Source organism: Pelodiscus sinensis, chromosome 10, assembly GCF_049634645.1.
Source record: "Pelodiscus sinensis isolate JC-2024 chromosome 10, ASM4963464v1, whole genome shotgun sequence".
Classification (NCBI taxonomy): Eukaryota; Metazoa; Chordata; order Testudines; family Trionychidae; genus Pelodiscus; species Pelodiscus sinensis.
In genome coordinates this window covers 16,692,949-16,713,819 of record NC_134720.1, presented here as the reverse complement: position 1 = coordinate 16,713,819, position 20,871 = coordinate 16,692,949, and the positions used below count along the sequence as shown (strand labels likewise).

Here is a 20,871-nt window from a genome sequence, read left to right as displayed (position 1 = left end):
AAGAGCATTTGTATTGAAAGCTTTCAAAAATACCCATTTTGGAAGATACTGCCAAAGCTAATAAAGCAAAACATTATGGAACATTATCTGTCCCCAACAGGGGGAGGTGAGGATTTTGTGGGGCCCAGGGCAGCACAATTTCTCGGGGCCCCCCTTTGACACGGCACATGCACGGTGACGCCACGGCACATGCGCGGGGCTTCTTGAAGCGTGGATCCCAGCACCGCTTGCCCTGCCCTATATCCGCTACTGGTCCCCAAATCCCAGTCCATATTGCCTTTCCACTGGCCATTTACTCAGTTGTTCTGGAACTGAGGGCACAACAGAGAGGGACAGGAAAATTCTCCATAGCGCACATTGCTGCAGAGATTCTGGGGTGCTCCAGATTGTGCAACAGTCCATGAGCTGCCCTGAGGAGGCTGCCATAAATTAAAGCATCCTCCTGGCTGTTGTAGTTTATGCAGGGTTGTGAATACAAAAACCCAATGGTGTAAAGATGGTTTACACCATTGTCCCTTTTTTGCTGGGCAGAATCTCCTTTGCTGTGCCTGCAAAATGAAAAAAAAAAAGTGTAACTTTTAAACAGCTCTAATATGTAAACATGACTGCTACACTCTACCAGTCTCATAAAATGATTATTTGTTTAGCTTGCCAAAGACCCAAGTGGTATTAACAAGGCTGTCAAGCTCAACAGGGCTGTCAGCCAATGTTAAGATTAATGTGTGTTTCCCAGCATAATACTTCCTCCTTGTCATGGTGCCATAGATGGCATCACACTGTAAGAGAAAGGCCAAAGCCCCCTCAAAACAGAAAATCAGCCAGCTCCAGGTAGTGACAGTTGCCCCGTGACAGAACAACATGAGATTGAACCCATACAAAGTGTATGTGTGCCCTAGTTTAGATTAGGGCGTTTATTTAGAAATAGCTACCTTATTTCAAAATAACAAGTGGAACATTCACATTACCAAGCCCGTTATTTCAAAATGGGCTGGTTATTTTGAAATAATAACTCCTGCTTTCCATGAGGAATAACACTTATTTTTAAACTTACAGACTAACTCAGCTGCCTCCTGAAACTTATTTTTAAATAATTATTTTGAAATAGTGGTAGTGTGGACACTCCACTTCTGCTACTTCAATAGTGGACACACTATTTTGAAATAGTTATTTTGGGAGTTACTATTTCAAAATAACTTATTTCGAAATTTCCTAGTGTAAATTTGAGATGAGGTGGGTGAGGCAATATCTTTTATTGGACCAACTTCTGTTGGTGAAAGACACAAGCTTTGGACTGTGCACAGAGCTCTTCTTCAGATCTGTTTTCAAACTGAGTAAACTCTACAGCTTGTCTTACCAACTGAAATTGGTCCAATAAAAATACTACCTCACCTACCTTGTCTAATAATCTGAGACTGACAAGACAACAGCAACAGTACATAGAAAATGTATGTGTGTGTGCTTCATTAATTTATTCACTGCTGGACTAAAAGGTGTGGGAGGGGAAATGATAATTTTACCTGCAAATAGAAGTAAGGGAGTTAATAAGGCAAGAGGGGAATAGTTGGGAACAATCCAACAGCAAGGAGGATTATCTGAGGCTGAGATGGGGGAGTTTAGTACAGAAGTGGAGTGAGGAGTGTTTTCAGGTTGGAGTTCTCCTAGATAGGTGGACTGGTGAATCTGAGGTAAAGATGAGCAACCTTTCACACAGGCAAGACGGTGAAGAATGTGGAGCAGGGAATGAGGATTTTGGAAAAGATGGGTGGGTGTTCTCTGTATGACAAACCATGTCATGGGTAGGGGAGGAAAACAGACTAGGGCACTGATGAAGGTTTTACCTCCTAAAGTTTCTTCATTTTATTACAATTTATTTTCAAACTTTTCCTAGTAATTGTAAGGGATTTTTGAGGTTTAGATTGCAGAACTCCCATATTGCCCATGTGCTTAATCTCTCTGCCCCTTCTTACTATACTGTAAGAAGTACTGCACTACAAAAACTGTCAAATGCCCCTGTGCGAGGCCACAGAGGTGACAAAAAGTGCAGGGCCACATGTGGACCAGATGAGACGGGCTGGGGCTGCGGGTGGGGTTTCCCTCAGAAGGGGGGGGCTAGGGTAGGCGAAAGACGGTTGGTTGGGGCAAGGCGTTGGGTTTTCAGAAGGACCGGATTGGGCGGGGTCTAGCAGGGAGGGCGTGGTTTGGGATGGGGCGGGCTCTCGGTGGGATTGGGTCTTCCCGAGAAGGCAGGATAGGGGCGGAGTTCTGCCAGGTGGGGAAGAACTAGAGTTTGCTGAGGGGTGGACAAGGACATAGGGTTTTATGTTCTGAAACCCACTGGCTGCTCTAGTGTGGAGTAGAGCTGCTGCTGACTCCATATCGTGTTTCTATTTGAGTGATGTGAACTGGAACCTTCAAATGGGGTGTATGGATACCAAAGCCCTCCTACAGGTCAGATGTAGTCAGGTGAAGGGTGTGGTCCTAGCCTCCCCAAACCAGCAATGGTGGCTCCTGCGCTAGCTACCACAAAAAGGTTAAAAGTGACTGGTAGGTGTGTTCAGGATCATTTTAATATGGCACTGGGAGGGGGAATTTGGGGCAAGCCACAAGGGGGAGGCTATTTTTGGGTGGCAATAGAGGCGGTGGGGGGCCGAGGGGGATATTTTATGGGAAGGTTTGGGGGTGTCCCAAAATAGAGATTTGGGAGGGGAACAGGTGTCAGGATCTGTTTCAGAAAGGAAGAACTCAGAGAGGGAAGGGTACTGTGAGGGCCACGTGTGGACCAGATGAGGCTGGGGCTGGGGCTGCGGGTGGGGTTTCCCTCAGAAGGGGGGGGGGGGGGCTAGGGTAGGCGAAAGACGGTTGGTTGGGGCAAGGCGTTGGGTTTTCAGAAGGACCGGATTGGGCGGGGTCTAGCAGGGAGGGCGTGGTTTGGGACGGGGCGGGCTCTCGGCGGGATTGGGTCTTCCCGAGAAGGCAGGATGGGGGCGGAGTTCCGCCGGGCGGGGATAAAAGCCGAGCGCGGCAGCCGCGGCGCTCAGTTGCTGAGGAGATTTAAAGGGACCGGGATCGCCGCGGCGGAGCCTGGGTTGCACCGGGCGCTAGCAACAGGGAGAGCAGGTGAGAGCCCGGTGTGGGGACCCGGGCGGGCCGCCCCCCGTCCCTTGTGTGAGTGCGGGGGTTCCGGACGGCGTCCGCTGCTAGCTCTCCGTGCCCTGGGGCCGCGCCCAGCCGTTCCCCGTCTTCTGGCAGCCGGCGCCCCCCGGTGCCTGGGGTCCCCTGACTTCCTGCCCCGGGGCGCGGTCTTGTTCTCCCCTTGGGTCCCCGAGGCCTCGGGACTGAGGCATCCGGCCCCGCGCTGCCTATCGCCTGCCCTCCGGTGGCGGGGGGCCGGCTGTCTTCCCTTCCCCTCCCCCACTGCCCACCCCGGTGACCGCCCCGGCTCGTGCAGGGCGGCTGGCGCTACAGAGCGGCTGAGTCTTGCTCCAGCGGTACTTCCCCCTCCCTGTCCTGGGGCATCCGTGCCGGAGCCCCCGTCTGCACTCAGCCAAGGCCAGGTCCGCCCCACGGAGGGTAGCGCCAGTGGGCGCCCGGGTGTAGGCCAGGTGCGTGCAAGCTACCTGCGCTTTTTGTCACCTCGGTGGCCTCGCACAGGGGCGCTGGACGGTTTTTGTGGTGCAGGTGTGGAGAGCCATTGACCCAAACTGCAACCCCGTGTTTGATGGAAGCCACTTCCAGCCAGGAGGTGCTGCTGCATCACCACCACCTGTCCTGTGCCTAACAGTGGCAAGGGATTAAAACACGACCTAGGGCACTTAGTTTAGATGACACCTACTGTGGCTACTGTCATTGTGGAAACAGTGGGAAATTGCTCCTAAAGAAACTAGAGTGGACACTACTGAATATTTGTGGTGTTGTTAATATCAAAATACTGACAATAAGGAGGGCCATAAAAGACCGGACTTGATTCTCTTTTCGCTGACTCCCACTAAAGCAAATGTGGCTATACTGGCCTTCTACAGATGTAAGGAGGACACAAAGAGGACCCCTTTAGGAAAGGGCAAGAGAGGGAGCTATTGGATTAACACTTGATAACCAATCTTACAATGCAGCTTTATACTGTAGCATGTACTGTGTCTTCAGAACATTATCATGATCAATAAAAAGAAGAATTACAAAGCTTAAAATAGAAAAATGAGAGGACAGGGAACTCTGAGGTATAAGAAGGCGAGAAACATTCTTTCTGATTATACTTGGAAATAGATGAGAATCTGAGCTGGGCATATATAGGAAACTGTTCTAGTCTAGCAGGATAACACCCTAATAAAATAAAGTTGATGTTAATTTATGGGCATACTGTATATGCCACTAATGATCGACTGGATAAAAACTGAATGTTTCCAACCGTGTTGTTATTCTTTAATACACGTCTAAAAATCATTTTAAATGTTATTTTTATTTGTTAATATTTATTAAATATCTATCTGTATGTTAAAAACAATAATTAAGATTTTTTTTCTCTAAAAAGAATTTAAACAAATTGAATGCATACAGTTGAAGTGCTGGACAGCCACTTCTTTGGTGGAGGGCACTAATCAACTGATGCACAGGGGAAATCTTGAGCCAGTAACACAAGAACAAATCCTTGATCTTATGAAAAATGCCATATGATATTTATCCTTCTAACAGACAGGATCTTTGTTGTGTGGCTTTTGTTCTTAAAGATTTATGACCTCCTGTTCTGTATAGAATTGTCCAAATTCTCTAGAGAAATTTTGTTCACTGTTCTGGAGAGTACATATGTGGAAAATCTTCTACATGGAATATTTATTGGCAATTATAATTTTGATAGCTCCCACCAACATCAACTAACTGATCATAGGAGGAAGTATTAACATAAGCTTTCAACAAAAATTGAAATTTGGCTTATATTTGAAAATTTAAAGCACCATGCAAGTTCTAAATATTATGTGGTTCAATTGCCTAGATCAGTGTTTCTCAACCAGTGGTGCAAGTAGGGGTATTCGAGAGAAGTCTGGGGGGCACGTCAACATAACTGAAATTTGGAGAAAACTGAATTTTTGTTTTAAATTTTACAGTGCTTTATTATATTTGTACTTTTTACACCCAAAAATTTCATCACCTGCCCTGCTACAGTTAAGTTGTTTAAACAAATATGTTGCAATGGTAGAAAAAAAATTCTGTCTGCAAATTATGGTACTGGGGGGTACTTACCTTTTTTAAAAAAAAAAAAAAAAAAAAAGCTACTTTATAAAAAAAAAGATTGAGAAACACTGGTCTAGATCAGCCTGATCTGTCTTTTCTAGTGTATTTAATGCCACCCCATGTTACAGAAACAATAGTAACAAAAGGAAGCTGCTGCATGACTGGGGTACTTCTGACTGCTTTATTTTTTTGTTTAAGTATATAGCGTCAGCTTAGTTTTTTAACCAAACTCCCAAGAATCAAATAGCTCTAGGCCCTGTGAGTTAATTTAAAGATAAGTCCTAGAGCTATTTAGTGCCAGATCTCACTCCCAGCACTACAAGAGGTTGTTGGTCCAATCTAGTGATGGATGGATTAGTCTAATTTAATCAATACCAACTTCTTCAGCCAGTTAAAGAATAGTGTCTTCTTGTGGTCCAGGAAGACCTTTTCAGGCCCAATTTAATCTGAATCTCAAAGTATGTGTGTGTGGGGTGGGGGGATGTTTTGTTTTTGTTATGTCTGGAGTAACTTTTCTTTTGGCAAAGGCGACAATACATTTATTAACTTGTTAGTTAACAACTAACTGGTGGTGGAGAAATACAGCGAGGAAGATGACCAGGATTTCTTGTCTGGAGTTGGGTAAACGATACTACTTTCTTAATGAAATACAAAAGAAAGACTGAGTATATATCTGAATAGCAAATTGTAGTTAACTAGAACTTTTGTTCCTTATCTTTAGAGCCGTGCAGATCTGTGGATATCTGCTTTATATCTGTGGGCGAGGATTGGATGCAGATAGAAATTTTGTATCTACACAAGGAATATTTGGATAGGTATGAATTATCCTCAGCACCTTTGTTTTGGTGGGAGTTCTGGATACTCAGTATGTTTCAGGTTCAGGCCATTTAGCTATTGATCACAGTAGCCAGTGTGCAAATGCAATAGCATCTCCCTAAATGCATGGTTTTGGAAATAATTTGAGTTGAAAGTGGCACACTTTAACATGTTAAAAATATCAAGTTTGAGAACCCAGAGTATAATAATCTCCTCTTAAGTGTATATTTACTGTCATACTATCCTGCTGCCTCTTAAACAAGACTGTATTTTTAGGCTTCTTTTCAAAAAGAAATTAAATACACTAATTCCCCTTGCAATCTTAGACAAAGTAGATTGACAATGACAACGAAGCTGTCTTATGAGTATTTTCTGAGCCCTCCAAAAAGCAGGTTTCCTGTTAATTTCAGTGTGGTGACTACTTAAAGCAATAAGCAGATGTATATAGAATATTGTGTGTATTTGGGGAAAGGGAAAATCTGGTGCATTCTACTGGTGATGAAAATACAGCGGCATACCTGTGGAACTACCAAACGTGCTTTGAAGTGGAAATGTGTAACCGTTCAAATCTGAGAGCAAGATGATATACACATGGTAAATCATTTATTTAAAATTTACAAGTTCCAAGATCTATAATTTCTGATGGTAAGATAGTGAGAAATAGACAAAGCAAGTGTTTGGTACATAAGTAAACTTTGTGTGTGAAACAGGGGTGGGAAAATCTCAGCCTGTGGGCCGGATCTGGTATGCCAGGGTTAGCCCTGGTGGGCTGCCACTACTATATTAACCTGTACCTCTGCAGGTATGGGAAATTGCAGCTCCCCCTTGGCTGCAGATCACTGTTCCTAGCCACTGGGAAGTGGCGTGTACTGGGATACCACTTTCTGTAGCTCTCACTGGCTGGGAATGGTGATCCCAGTGGCTAGGAACAGTCATCTGCAGCCAAGGGGGAGCTGGAAGTGGCGTGGACTGGGATACCATTTTCTGCAGCTCACTGGCTGGGAATGGTGATCCATGGCCAATGGGAACTGCAATTGCTAGTGCCTGTGGAGACACTGGCAAATATAGTGGTGGTGGCCTGCCTGGGGCTAACACTGATGAACCATTCCCATTTTATTGCCTGTACCTAGTGTAAAATGAACAGCTGCTCATAGTAAGAACAGCTGAGACCTGCACAATAGACAGGTCAAAAACTGGACACTTTTAAGATGTTACAAAAGCTGCTTGAACCAAAATCTATTTGTTTTGTTTTTTATTTTTCCATGTTGCATCCATTACTAAGGTATCCAAGTGTTGTAAAAATGTCTTTTCTCACTCAGACTGGTAGGGGTAGTATTTGGCAGGGCTCGACAAACTATACATTCTACTTGCCCATGGTGAGTAGATTTCAGCCGCATGCCCCGTTCATTCACGGCGTGTGCATGCGCAATACGGCTCTTGCACATGCGCAGTACGGGGCTGGCGAGCAGTTTTAGCCACCATTTGTCAAGCCCTGATACTTGGTATAGGTGGTTGCTTACATGTGTTACTTAATATACCTCACTACATGATGAGGTAAACTCATCGGTTTTGAGTGCAACAAAAAAGAATAACATAAGACTTCAAAATAATAGTCAATTTCACATAAGGTTATATACAGAAATATTGCTATTCCTACTGGTTGTCCATGACAATAGGTACACTAAATAATGACTCAACAATTTACAAAGATTTTAGCATACAGTATATTTAAAGTCCTGAGGTTTAGTCATGGTCAGCAGTTCAACAATTGTTATAAAACAGATCTATCATGCTTTGCAACTGGTATGTGTATTTGTGGTGCGAGGGAGCCATGTCAAACATACAATAAAAAATAATGTAGATGCTAACTAGAATGTGGAAAAGTAATTTATTTGATAAGTTTACTTTATCTTTGTCCAGTTTATAAATTCAAACCAGATTCAGTTGTTTTTTGGTTACTTACATCTATTTTGAATTGAGACAAGGTTCATGAGGATATCTTTTACTGGACCAACTTCTGAATAGTGCAGTGATGCTATTACTTCCTTCACCTTGTGTCTTTGATATCTTGGGATCAACATGACTACAACAATATATACATTCATTTCAGATGCCTGAAGATCGGGGCTGGCCTGGGTTCGATTTAACTTGTTGAATTAGAGGTTTCTTGTTAACAGTTCTATGATCCATCCAGTCTTTCTCACAGTGATAAAAATAGTATAAAGCAATTGGCTAAAAAGAGAGTTCCAGTGGAGGCTTTTTCTTGTTGGGAAATTTGTTTAGGGTTGTCTAGACAGTTTTAATTGCTTAATCACAAAAATGCATAACATAGGTCCTTTTAGTATTCATTGGGGAAAAACCAAAGGCAATCATAAAATAATTTTCTGTTAACTTGGTCTAGTAAACTGAATAAGAAATAGCAGAATTGAGTATCAAAGGTCACATATCCTGGGAAAGAGGAGGATAAAACAGATTAATCATCTGTAATCATCATATATAAGGAGTTTTTAAAGGGTTGCTGTTTTTTTGTATTGCATTAGATGTCCCTTGCTTGAAAGTCATAAAATTTTAATCTGAAATAACTTCACAGCATACACTTCCAGAATACCTACTTTAAAATTACATGTAAATTAGACAGCATGTGTTGACCATAAACAAGTTCTGAACGAAAAACCTGAAAAATCTGTTGATCAAAATGTAGCAGGAAGAGTTAAGCCTTTTTATATTTATTTTATATTTATATTTAGTTACTGAAAGCTCTAATACTACAAGATGAACGAGAATCTTATTACAGAAATAACTTTCTTGATATTTCCATGAGTCTGAATGTTTTCAGTGTGCAAAACATAGATGAATATATGATGCATGTTCAAGCACACCCTCTACCGGTTGAAACTCTTACAAAAATTATAAAAAATCTACTACTACTTACTTGAGTACACACTGAGATCTGTTCAAACACTAACTGAATGGCGGCTTTATATAAAAAGGCTTGACTCTTCCTGCTACAAAAGTGATAATGGGAAAGCAGTAATTCACCTGGGATCGTGAGCAGAATTTGTGTAATTTGCACACTGAAATTATTGCCAAGAAATTATTGCCAAGATTTGTATCTTGGAGCTCAAACTGAAAACACATATGTAAAGAATATGTTGAATTCAATCAAATAAACACATGTTTTCAGTATTGGGTCTTAACTGTATTTACATGCTGATTCAGTATTATACACAATTCAATATTATACACAAAATTATACTAATTCAATATTATACACAAATTGCGTTAACAGAACACTACAATTTCAAAATCAAGCACTTAAAATTAGTGAATGCCAGAAGTAAGATTGCCCGTACATATGAATTGTGACAGAGTCTTTAGTTATCTTAACCCCTTTTTTAAGTACCGGAACTTGAATTTTTTTTGGCCTTGAGGGAGTGGGGGTAAGAAGGAAAGCCCATGCTACAAAGCCATAGTATTTCAAATAAAAGGTTAATTTAAAAAAAAAAAAACTGAGACATGGGCAAAACAATATATTTTTGTCTAGCCTGGTTTTTTTAAGTAGCTGAAATTAAAATAATAATTAATTGCCTCAGACTTTGGCATGGAAAATTTAAGCTTCAACTATTAAAGTTTGGCAAACTTTATAAGCAACTGAAAACGGGGGCCTTATAGTGGGAGATACTGGGCAACTCTAATTATTCTTAAAATAATTAATTTTACTTGAGTTGTAATGTTTTATAAAAAAAGAAAAGCGCTTTTCATTGTGAATGAAGTTAGTAGTCTTCTAACCAAGTGGCAGTGTCATAATACAAACATGTCTGTCTTGCCCTACGATTCAGTTATGAATGTTTCAGAGGACTTTTTCACAAAATAGCAAAGCAGACTTTTACTTTTTAAAGCTGCTGAAGTCTCAGTGTACATAGAAAATACTCCTTAATAAAAATCTTCTTGTTTTTGTTTTAAGTACCTACAGCAAATCTAGTACACAGGATTGATGCATTTGATATGGATTAATAACTTTCTTTATGGCTGTGGACAAAGAAATTTCCACGCTTGTACTTTGTGACCTTTCAGAAGTCTTCGATGCAATTGGCCATAAAGTGCTGCTGATCGCATGCATGACAGCTTGATTATTTCTTACAGATAGCTTACAAAGTTGTGGGGTTTCACAAGACTTAAACCCATCTCTTGCTTCATTAATTTTGCCTGCTTAGAGCAGATGAGATCATGTATTTCAGGAGCCTAGTTTCCCCTCCTTCCCCCCGCTTGTTTGTGTTGTCCTTGGTACAACTGGATAAATAGTAGATGGTCCTTTATTCAATAATTTTTTGATCCATTACAGGAATACAGAATACTTATTTTTTCTTTTCAGCAGCTACAATCAGTGTCGTGGCCCAGTTATTTGATGGGGGCAGCGTCACCAGGGATGAAAACTATTAGCCTTTCTGTAACCAGCTCAATTCATATGTTTTAAAGGTTTTAGAACCAGAGCAAAATAACTGTCTCAAACGAACTCCCTGCTTAGAAGGAATATCAGCCTTATACCCTCAGGGAAGTATACCGTGTAGGGGTCTGATTGCTCTTGGTTTTTTCCCCTGGTAGATGTAGAATAGTGCTATGAGAGATTTAAGTAGGAGTCTGTTCTCATTCTTGTCAGAGCAGGACCTTGCTAGTTGCCCCTATGGTCATGCTTTTTACTATTGCCTGATTAGATCACTGCATTTTAATCTAGTTGGAGATGAAGACAAATATGTGAAACTTTTATTTGAATAATGATAAACACTTTTTGAGAAAGAAAGGATTTTTTTTCTAAGAGTTCATCACATGAATTCTGTGCTCGTTCTGGGGGTTCCCTGTTTTATTGCAGATATACTTTGCTCCCTTTCTTTAAATACTCCATCTAGTTTGGAAGAGAGGGTAGAGCATTCTTAGCCAAGGGCATTTTCCTAAAGAATTCCATTGTAATGGTTGCAAGTCTGACTGGAAGCATGGTGCAAAGACCCACCTTTTTGCAAAACCTTTTACATTCCTGTAATAAGTGTCTTGCTATAATTCCTCAGGAATCAAATTGAGGAATGGAGGAAAGAAAGTTCCCCAAGAAAAAAATTTAATGCTCTTAATTTTCTGTCTTGTAACCTAGAAATTACAGTAGTGTTTTCCTCAGAATGGACTTTCAGGTACATTTAATATTCTTCCTGATCACAATAATAAATCTAACCACCAAAACTAAGTTATAGAAAGCTGAAGACTGACAGTTCTTAAACTTGAAAAGCAGGATGGTACAGTCAGTATTCAATTCCAATGACAAATGGCTGAGTTTTGAATTCTAGAAGTGCCATAAAACTAGTTAGAGGAACTGTCTAATTAAACCAGGTGAAAATTATGAATGTATATTTTAAAAAGTTTTCAAGAAGGAGCCAGTGTTTCTTCATAATCTGAAAGAGAGGAACATTTTCTTGAATGCTTTATTACGGTTTAGAGGTTTTTGTCTTTTTGTTTTTGAATCCACATTGCAAACTAGAGTTGCAAGTCCATAAACTTAATATTGCAAAAGTCTGCTTGCTTGTGGCAAGTTATTTTCCTCTTATTTTCATGAGCAAGTAAGATTACCATTCAGTTTTTGTTACTTGAAATATGGGTCAGTGTAACTGTATCGGGGATGAATAGATTTTTATGCTGATTTTATAAGACGCCATAGAATTTCAGTAACAGGGTTGGTGGAGACAGCCCAATTATTGGATGTCTCATTTTAAATCACTTAAATAAATTCGTCAGGACTGAACATTGTGGTACAATGAAGTGAAAATAAACTTTCCAAAAGGAGAGACAAGCGGTTGAGATAATCAAATCATGACTCCAAAGTTGGCCTTGTGTGACCACTTTAATTTATAAATCGATTGTATATTCCATGTTTTAAAAAATCCCCGCAGATGCCCTCTAATGAAAAGATTGCTGAGTGCAGGTTTACAGGTAAGAAGAAAAAAGATAAGTCTCAAAAGTTTGTTGAACTCCTTAAAAATTGCTTTTTAAAATATTCATAATTCTGGTTAGAAGTAACTTGTTTCTACATAAGACATGGTGAGTGAGGTAATATACTTTATTAGACTAGCTTCTGTTGGTGAGACACACAAGATGTGAAACATAAGTAAGTACCTTATCCATTTCTTTACTCTAATATCTGTGAACCAACATGGCTACAGTGCTTGTTTCTGAATGTACATTCTCTACAAAACTAGGTACAGGATTTAGTATGTTAGCATGCATCAGTATGTGGTGGCTGATGTCCACATTACTAATTCTGTCAGCGGATCATGCCCTCATGAGGAATGCTCCCACCATCTGATGGGGGGCAACATGGAGGACTCAAAGCCAGGGCTTGCAGCTCCCTGCATCCAGTGGGGAGATCCATTCTTGGAGTCCAGTTGACAGCTGTACCTCATGGGGAGCAATGTTCCCTCTATTCCACATAAAGGTGAAAAAGATTAAAGCGAAAAGCAAAAAACCTAGTTTTGGGCCTCTGCTAATCAGCTGAGTGGCATTTGAATTTAAGTGACCACACAGCTTACAGGGAACACTGGTGGGGAGCTTACAGGGAACACTTGAGGGGCAGTAGGGGTCCAATAGGGAGTCTGGATGGCAGTCCCAGCTGGTAGACTGGGTGGCAGCCTGACTTGGAGCGGAGGTCCAGCAGCAGCCCACCTGTGGACCCAGGAGCTGGCTTACTGGTCACGGCTCTGGCCAATAGCTGATGTAAGGAATTGAATGTGACACAGACACTGCATCATCTGATCTACACCACTGTGCGTGCCCTAAGCCTGCTGTGGAGGTGGAGTTGTTATGCTAGTGTTGTAAGACAGTTATATTGGCAGAAGCAAGGCTGCAATGTACATGCTGATGTAATTAGGTTGCTGACGTAATTAGGTTAACATAAACTGCCTTATGTTGTCCTAACTCTCTTGTGTAGACCAAGCCTCCTGTATCAAGACTGAAACTCCAAACTACCCACTTGCTCTCAGAATCAGGTTGGGTGTGAAGTGTGATAGAGTTGTTAGATGAGCTTGTCATAGCCAGTGATGAAGATTATCCTCAAATAGCCTACCTACAAATTAAGAGGAAAAGATTTAAAATAACACAATTTATTATTTTTTGATCACCGTGTTGGACTTCTTGCCTGATGCGGTTAAGGTTCAGTAGTTTGTGTATATAGTAGGGCTCCGTTGACTTTCAAGGAAATGGTATGGTTGCCATTTTTTTATCTTTGGTCTGTGCCTGGTCAGTGTTCATCACTATGACTATAATGTGGTAAGTCAAACTGTAGCGAGATATCAAATGATTTTTTTCAAACCATAAGAATTTCCTGGTGAGCATTCATATAGTCATTTCTAGAATAAGTTAGCCTGACATACCTATTTACTTGGAGTCTCACTCTTCATTAGGTGGTGCAAAGAGTTGAGATGGGGTTTTCAGTTCTGGATGGGTTTTGAACCAAGTAACACCTTTTTAGAATCTAATTAAAGGAGATCTGCAAAGAAGGGAGGCAAGAGAAGTTTTATTATGATGCATGAAGTATTGCAAGATGAGGGTTTTTTGGTTTACACTGGGGCTACGTCTACACTGGCCCCTTCTTGGGAAGGGGCATGCTAATTTTGAACTTGGGAATAGGGAAATCCGCGGGGGATTTAAATATCCCCCGCGGGATTTAAATATCCCCCGCGGGATTTAAATAAACATGGCCGCCGCTTTTTTTCCGGCTTGGGGAAAAGCCGGAAAAAAGCGTCTAGACTGGCGCGATCCTCCGGAATAAAGCCCTTTTCCGGAGGATCTCCTATTCCTACATTTTTTTCCCGCTTTTTTCCGGCTTTTCCCCAAGCCGGGAAAAAAGCGGCGGCCATGTTTATTTAAATCCTGCAGGGGATATTTAAATCCCCCGCGGATTTCCCTATTCCCAAGTTCAAAATTAGCATGCTCCTTCCGAAGAAGGGGCCAGTGTAGATGTAGCCTGGAAGTTCAGGTCTTACCTTCCCTGGAGGCTATGGAAAATGAGTAGAATTAAGTCATCAGTGATAACATACAAAAGAGCCAAATTAATTAAAATGGGTCTGTTTACAAGTGTTTTGTACACTTCTTTAAAACTTTTTTAAAATCTCTGTTAACATGTATCTTGGAAATACTTATAAAAAGAGGTGTCTTTCTTAAATCCCAACTGCTGGAGGCTGAATACTAGATGTCAAGGGCTCTGATTTACTGCGGACAATCCTTTTCCAAGTATCTGCCTGATGGGTCTTGCCCACATACTTCTGGTCTAACAGATCACCATTGTTAGGGACAGGATGGAATTTTCCCATAAGGTCAGCTAGGATAAAAGTTAAAAAAATCCCCACATTGTTCCAGCTGACAGACCGCCTCAGCAGCAGTGGCTTTAATTCTCCTCATTCCCCTGTTCACTCCCTCAGCAGGGTTTCTCTCTACAAAAAAAAGGGGGGGGGCATGATTTCTGCATAACATGTTTGGGGGAGGCACATGCCCTCCAAAATCTGATAATTGCAGGGGCCTCGTGGCCAGGGCTAGGAGGAACCGTGTGGCTCTGCATGATCATGTTTGAAAGGGCGCTGCAACTCTGAGCAGCCTGGACCAGCCATGAAGCACGGAGACCAGAAGCACAGGTCTGTCACCATTGCCCCATAAACATCGCAGGGCAACACTTTCGCCTGCCAGATTGCTGCCTGCAAAGCCGTTCCTCAGGTTGACCACCGGGGACATGCGGCACATACCAGAGAAGCTGGGGTAAAAATCTTTACTAAGCACCACAGTAGCCGCAACACCTGCCAACTTGGGGTTGGCGCGCTAGGCAGCAGCACTGGAAGGACTGTGCTGGCAGACTGCAGAAACTAGCACCATAGCATTCGGTGCTGAGAAGCATGGAACTGCCTTCCAAATGGCCCTGCAAATCCTTAGCACTGCCTACTCCTGAGCCGTCTACAGGGAAACCCTCCCCATCAGAGATTTCAACACAGTCACGGCACGATAAAAATTTGCACGATAAAAATTTGCACAATGCAGGATAATACGATATTAACAGCAGAAGATTACAATGCTCAGATGAGCTATCCTCTTTCCCTCCCCCCCCCCCTTCCCCTTCGGGAAGGTCCATCCTTATTTGAAATTGGACCGCCACTGACACAGAGAAACATTGCAGCTGCTGAATATGATCAAGGCAGTGTTTTTTCTTCACAACAGTCTTCTCCAACTACATCTCATCAGTTTCAACCTTACCATGAAAGACCTCACTGGTACCCGTAAGGGATGCACTGTCGCCTGCACTGCTCTGCTAACAGCCATAGACGTTGCTGACATGGCAGCCAGAGCAATGGCCACAGCTGTCCTGATGAGGAGAGCCTCCTGGCTTCATGCAGCAGGGGTGCCTAAGGAATTACAGATGAAAGTGGAAGGATCTCCCTTTCGATAAACAAACTGTTTGCAGCAAACACAGATGAGATCCTGCATAGTAGCAAGGACTCTCGCACCACGCTTTGCACTCTTGATATGTACACTCCACCATACTGGAGAAAGATACACTCCTTATAACAGAAATAGGGACAGCTATTAGAACCACCCACAACAAAGGCCATATGACTATAACCGATCCAGGCAGCGACCCCAGAGGAAGTGCTCACCTCAAACATGCTCCTCCAGATCTCAGACCACCAAACAGTAAATTTGAGAAATTGGTCAAGGGTTTGCCTGACCTCCCCAACCATCCAGTGACAATAAGCCAGAAACGCTTCTTTACCCACAGGTTGCACCCCTTTTTCCATCATTGGGCCTCTGGGTACTAGAGATCATTCACATGGGATACTACATCTGCTTCACGTCAGTTCCTCCCCCCATTCCCCGTCCCTCTTCAGGTATCCCTATCACGAGACCCTTCTCAGGTAAGAAATCGATCGCCTCCTCCAGATAGGTGCAGTAGAGGGGATACTTGAATTCTACCAAGGAAGGGGGTTCTACTTGACCTACTTTCTCATCTGGAAGCACATGGGGTTGGAGGCCAATTTTGGCTCTTTGCAGGCTACACAAATTTCTACGTAACCAGCATTTCAAGATGGCCACACTGGCGTCAATAATTCCAGCATTGGACAAAAGGGACTGGTTCTCAGCCCTAGACCTAGAAGACACATACTTCCCCATCATGATACATCCCTAGCACAGGTGTTACCTCGGTTTCATGGTCTGAGATGACCACTTTCAGTATACAGTCCTCTCCTTCAGACTTTCTTCAGCCCCCCACGTTTTCTCAAAGGTCCTCGCAGTAGCGGCAGCCTATCTTCGACAACAGAGGGTCATCTTTTTCCTGTATCTCGACAATTGCCTCATCAAGGGGCTATCACGAGCAGAGACGTCCAAGACCGGATGCCTATTTGATTACCTCGGGCTCATCATAAACGAACAGAAGTCACCTTGCAAACTGCTCAAGACGAATTCATTAGAGCTCACCTCAATTCTATATCAGCTCAAGCATACTTACCAAACCAGTGATTCAGTGCACTCCGGGACTTCCCTAATCATGAACCTGTTGTTGACCGTACATATCTGCTTTCAATTGTTGGGCCACATGGCAGCTACTACGTATGTTGTCCATTTCCACGTGATTGAATGCTGGCTAACTTTCATCTACAAACCTTCCTGACACTCTCTTGGGAAACGAGTCATCATTCCAGCACATGTACTGGACTCCCTCAAATGATGGACTTCACACCACAACCTACTTGCAGGAGTACCCTTCCTGCAGCCCGAACCATAAGTACAAATTACCACAGATGCCTCACTAATAGGATGGGGCCTGCACATGCAACAACACAAAGTGCAGGAAGATGGTCACCACACGAAACTGTTACACTTCTTCCTTGAGCTTTGAGCATTCAGGAATGCTTGCAGACACTTTGCTCCTGCCATTACAAATTGCACTGTATGGATCTTAACAGACAATACAACGACCATGTTCTACATAAACAGGCAGGGCGGTGCTCGTTCACGGAAGCTATCCACCTCTGAAATTGGTGCATTCAGTATGGGGTTGTCCCCAAGGCATCTTACCTACCTGGCATCAACAACGTCATGGCAGACACTTTGAGTCGCAGTTTTACCACAGACCATGAATGGGAACTACACCCAGTGGTTATGGAGTTTCTTTCACAGGTGGGGTTACCCAGCAATAGACCTTTTTGCAACCAAGGACAATTCCAAGTGTCGCCCATTTTGCTCTTGAGCAGGGCTGGGCAAGAAATCCAGGGGTGATGCCTTCCTAATTGTCTGGAACAAACCTCTACACTATGGATTTCTCTCAGCCCCCAGGATCCTGCAGAAACTTTGAGCAGGCACAGCTTGAGACCTCTTAATAGCCCCATCATGGTCCAGACAGACTTGGTTCCTGTACCTTCAGCACATGATGGTTGAGCTACCACTCCCACTACCAGCTCAACACAACCTTCAGTCTCAAAATGGGGGCAAACTAAGTCAACCCCAACCCCACACTCTATACCTTCAGCCCTGGCTTTTTTGTGGTTCCAGGGTGCTGAATCTCAATGTGCAGAGCAAGTGAGAACCCCTCCTTCATAGTAGGAGGCCATCCACTCAAAAGACCTACCTGCACAAATGGAAACAGTTCGCCTCCTGGTACCAGCAGTCACAGATCGACCCACGTATGGCGCCTCTGCATCTCGTCCTAGGCTGTCTACACCATCTGAAGATGGGGGCCTATCCATCTTGTCCATCAAGGTTTACATAGTAGCAATCACAGCATTCCATGAGCACTTTGATGGAGCATCTGTGTTTGCCTACCTAATCACTGTATGACTATAACAGAATTTAAAGAGAAGCTAGATAATTTCATGGAGGTTAGGTCCATAAAAGGCAATTAGCCGGGGGATACAATTGGTGTCCCTGGCCTCTGTTTGTCAGAGGCTGGAGAAGGATGGCAGGAGACAAATTGCTTGATCATTGTCTTCGGTCCACCCTCTCTGGGGCACCTGGTGCTGGCCACTGTCGGAAGACAGGATACTGGGCTAGATGGACCTTTGGTCTGTCCGAGTCCGGCCGTTCTTATGTTCTTATCACAAAGAGATTCCTCAAAGGCCTCCACAACCTTTATCCCCCTCACAGGAACCCAGCACCTTCCTGGGAGCTAAATCTAGTCTTGGTCTGTCTCATGAGGCCTCCCTTTGAACCTATGGCCACCTGCCCATTCCCGCTCCTAACTATGAAAGTTATGTTCTTGGTGGCCATCACCTCTGCGAGGAGTGTTAGTGAGATAGGGGCCCTCAGGGCAGGCCCACCATATATTTACTAAAGACAAAGTAACTCTAAGACTGCACCCATCGTTCATGCCTAAGGTCAGCACCTCCTTCCTTATTAACAAGCCCATAGTCCTGCATACGTTCTACCTGAAGCCTCGTGCATCCCACAGAGATGCTACCCTGCCCAACTCAGATGTTTGGCGGGCTCTAGCTTTTTACATCGACAGAATTAAACAGTGCTGTAAATCTCCACATCTTTTCTTATCCCTTTCAAACCACTCCAAGGGCACTCCGATTTCAATGCAGCACATTTCCAAGTTGATAGTAACCTGTATACTATGTTGTTACTCTCTTCAGAATAAACACTTACCAGCTCCACCTAGAGCACACTCCATGTGCGCTGCAGCAACATCTATCACTTTCCTGAACAGTGTCCCCCCCCCCTCAAGGACATACAACAGGCAGCCATGTAGTCATCCGATCATTCCTTTGCTAGACATTATGCTATCATGCCTCAAATAGCTACTGATACAGCAGTGGCTACAGCAGTGCTATCTTCCGCCGCTAAGCAGTAACTCCGAGACCCACCATCCTCATGGAATTCTGCTCTGTGGTCACCAAAAGTGGAGCACCTGTGGGGACATCACCCAAAGAAGAAAAGGAAGTTATTCACCTTGTGCAGTAACGACTGTTCTTTGAGGTGTCTCTCCCCATGGGTGTTCCACGACATTCCCTTCCTCCCCGTGGAGTTTTCAGTAACTCCGGTGTAGACGAGGAATGGAAGGGGGGGATGTTGGGCTGCCATGTGAGGCGCCAACGGTCAGCAGCGCAAGGTAGGTAGGGTGTGTGTGTGTGTGTGTGTGTGTGTGTGTGTGTGTGTGTGTGTGTGTGCGCGCCCCCCAACTGTCAACTGCTCCGAACTGGGGATCACCAGTCACCAACAGTGGAGCACCCATGGGGACAAACTTCCTTTTTCTCTGTAGTTTGAGGCATGGGTCACCTGAACTTTTAAAACTAATTTAAACAAACAACATCACACATCAGAGTATTTTCAGCAAAACCCAGCAATGACTAGTTCATACTTCCTTGTCTTTCGTATTTTTTAAAGGGAGGTTATGGGAGTATTTTAGATTCTTTTGCATATAATAAACCAAAAAGGTGCAATACTTTTTTGTTGGCATGCCATCAAAATATTGAACTCTCTAGAAGATGTGAATGGCTAGCAGATTAGTGTTCTGTGAAACTTTCTGTAATACTGAATTAAGATAAATATTTGAATCTTGGGTTATTCTCATCCCAATTATGAATTTTGTTCCCAAATCTCAGATAAGGTCTCTAAAAATCCACCAGTGAGAGTTCTGCATATTGAAAGGTATGATTACAAAGTTGTATAGATACAAGTACCTTTCACTTTAGTAGATCTGTTATACCAAGTGAAACTGGGGAAAAAAAAGTCTGTAATACCCTTCTTGGTTTATCTGTATGTACAACAGCTTCTCTTCATCAGCACTTAAAAGAACATGTCATACTATAGCTGCAAGTCATCTGTCCTGCTCAGGCTATGTCTGCACTACACTGTTCTTCCAGAAAAAGCTACGCAAATTGTGAACCATAATTTCCATAGCTTTTTTTTTTTTTTTTTTTTTTTTTTTTTTTTGAAGAGGCTTTTCCAACATTTGGCCTGTCTACACTGGGCCAAATGTCGGGAAAAAAACTTTTTTTTTTTTTCAGAACATCCCTTCTTCCTCTTAAAATGAGGTTTACCAGGATGCCGAAAGCGCATCTGCTCTTCTGAAAAAAATTTCGGAAGACCAGACGCATTCCCTGGATGCAGCAGAGTTTTTTTTTGTTTTTTTTTCCGGGATGCCTCCAGTATCCTGAAAAAACTCTGTAGTGTAGACATAGCCTTAGAGACAGATGAGTTTGTATACCGCTACAGATCTGCTTGTGTGACGTCCTGACTAACCAACATTTTTTTGCTTATCATGCACAGAATGCACACACAATATGCAAGAGTTGTCAAGTCACTGTTGTCTTGGAAGTGTTATTTAGTGATGGAATAAAACTTTCAAGGTTAATCCTAAAATATGCAGCAGCAACAACAAAACACAACACAAGTAATAAGTTTTACACAATCTTAAATACTTTAGGAGAACTAGAAATCAAGCCAGCAGATCATACTAAATGTATTTCTAAAGGTCTATTTCATGTCTTAGCCAGAGAAATTATGGCTGTATATTTCTTGTAGAATTCTCCTTTAACTTTCATACTCTTGCTGATATTGAGTTTGGGCTTCTTTCACTGCAATAGTATTTTGCATTTACAGCATCTTGCAAGTGAGGATCTCATTCCATAGTACAATTAATTTAGTTTTATGATCTGTGGGAGGAGGGAGGTAAGAATGCTTTTTCATTTTGTAAATTCGGAAATTGGTATGGAGCTTAAGTGACATCATAATGGGAATCCAGTGAAAGAGATGAGACTAGAATCCAAGTTTCTATAACCACAAGAACAGATGGTATCTCTGTTTCATTAGGAA

At 42.7% G+C, this 20,871-nt stretch overlaps 1 protein-coding gene and 1 long non-coding RNA gene across 4 annotated transcripts in view; one reads left to right on the top strand and one right to left on the bottom strand.

The window, feature by feature from the left end:
- Positions 1 to 8: 8 nt before the first annotated feature.
- Positions 9 to 19,174, bottom strand: LOC142830756 (uncharacterized). 2 transcript variants are annotated; one of them, XR_012906213.1, is made up of 3 exons: positions 15,313 to 19,174; positions 13,446 to 13,561; positions 9 to 548 (listed from the first exon to the last, which is right to left on the bottom strand). It is a non-coding gene; the product is annotated as an uncharacterized LOC142830756 (long non-coding RNA). The 2 variants fall into 2 exon arrangements; XR_012906214.1 differs by lacking the exon at positions 9 to 548 and adding an exon at positions 10,171 to 13,138.
- Positions 2,986 to 20,871, top strand: part of SERPINE2 (serpin family E member 2) — a 55,976-nt gene continuing 38,090 nt past the window's right edge. The window contains exons 1-2 of one of the 2 annotated variants that reach the window (XM_075937561.1): positions 2,986 to 3,117; positions 5,945 to 6,038. The gene's annotated coding sequence lies outside the window, so the exon portion shown is untranslated. The remainder of the gene's footprint in view (positions 3,118 to 5,944; positions 6,039 to 20,871) is intronic. The other variant, XM_075937560.1, reaches the window with a different exon arrangement.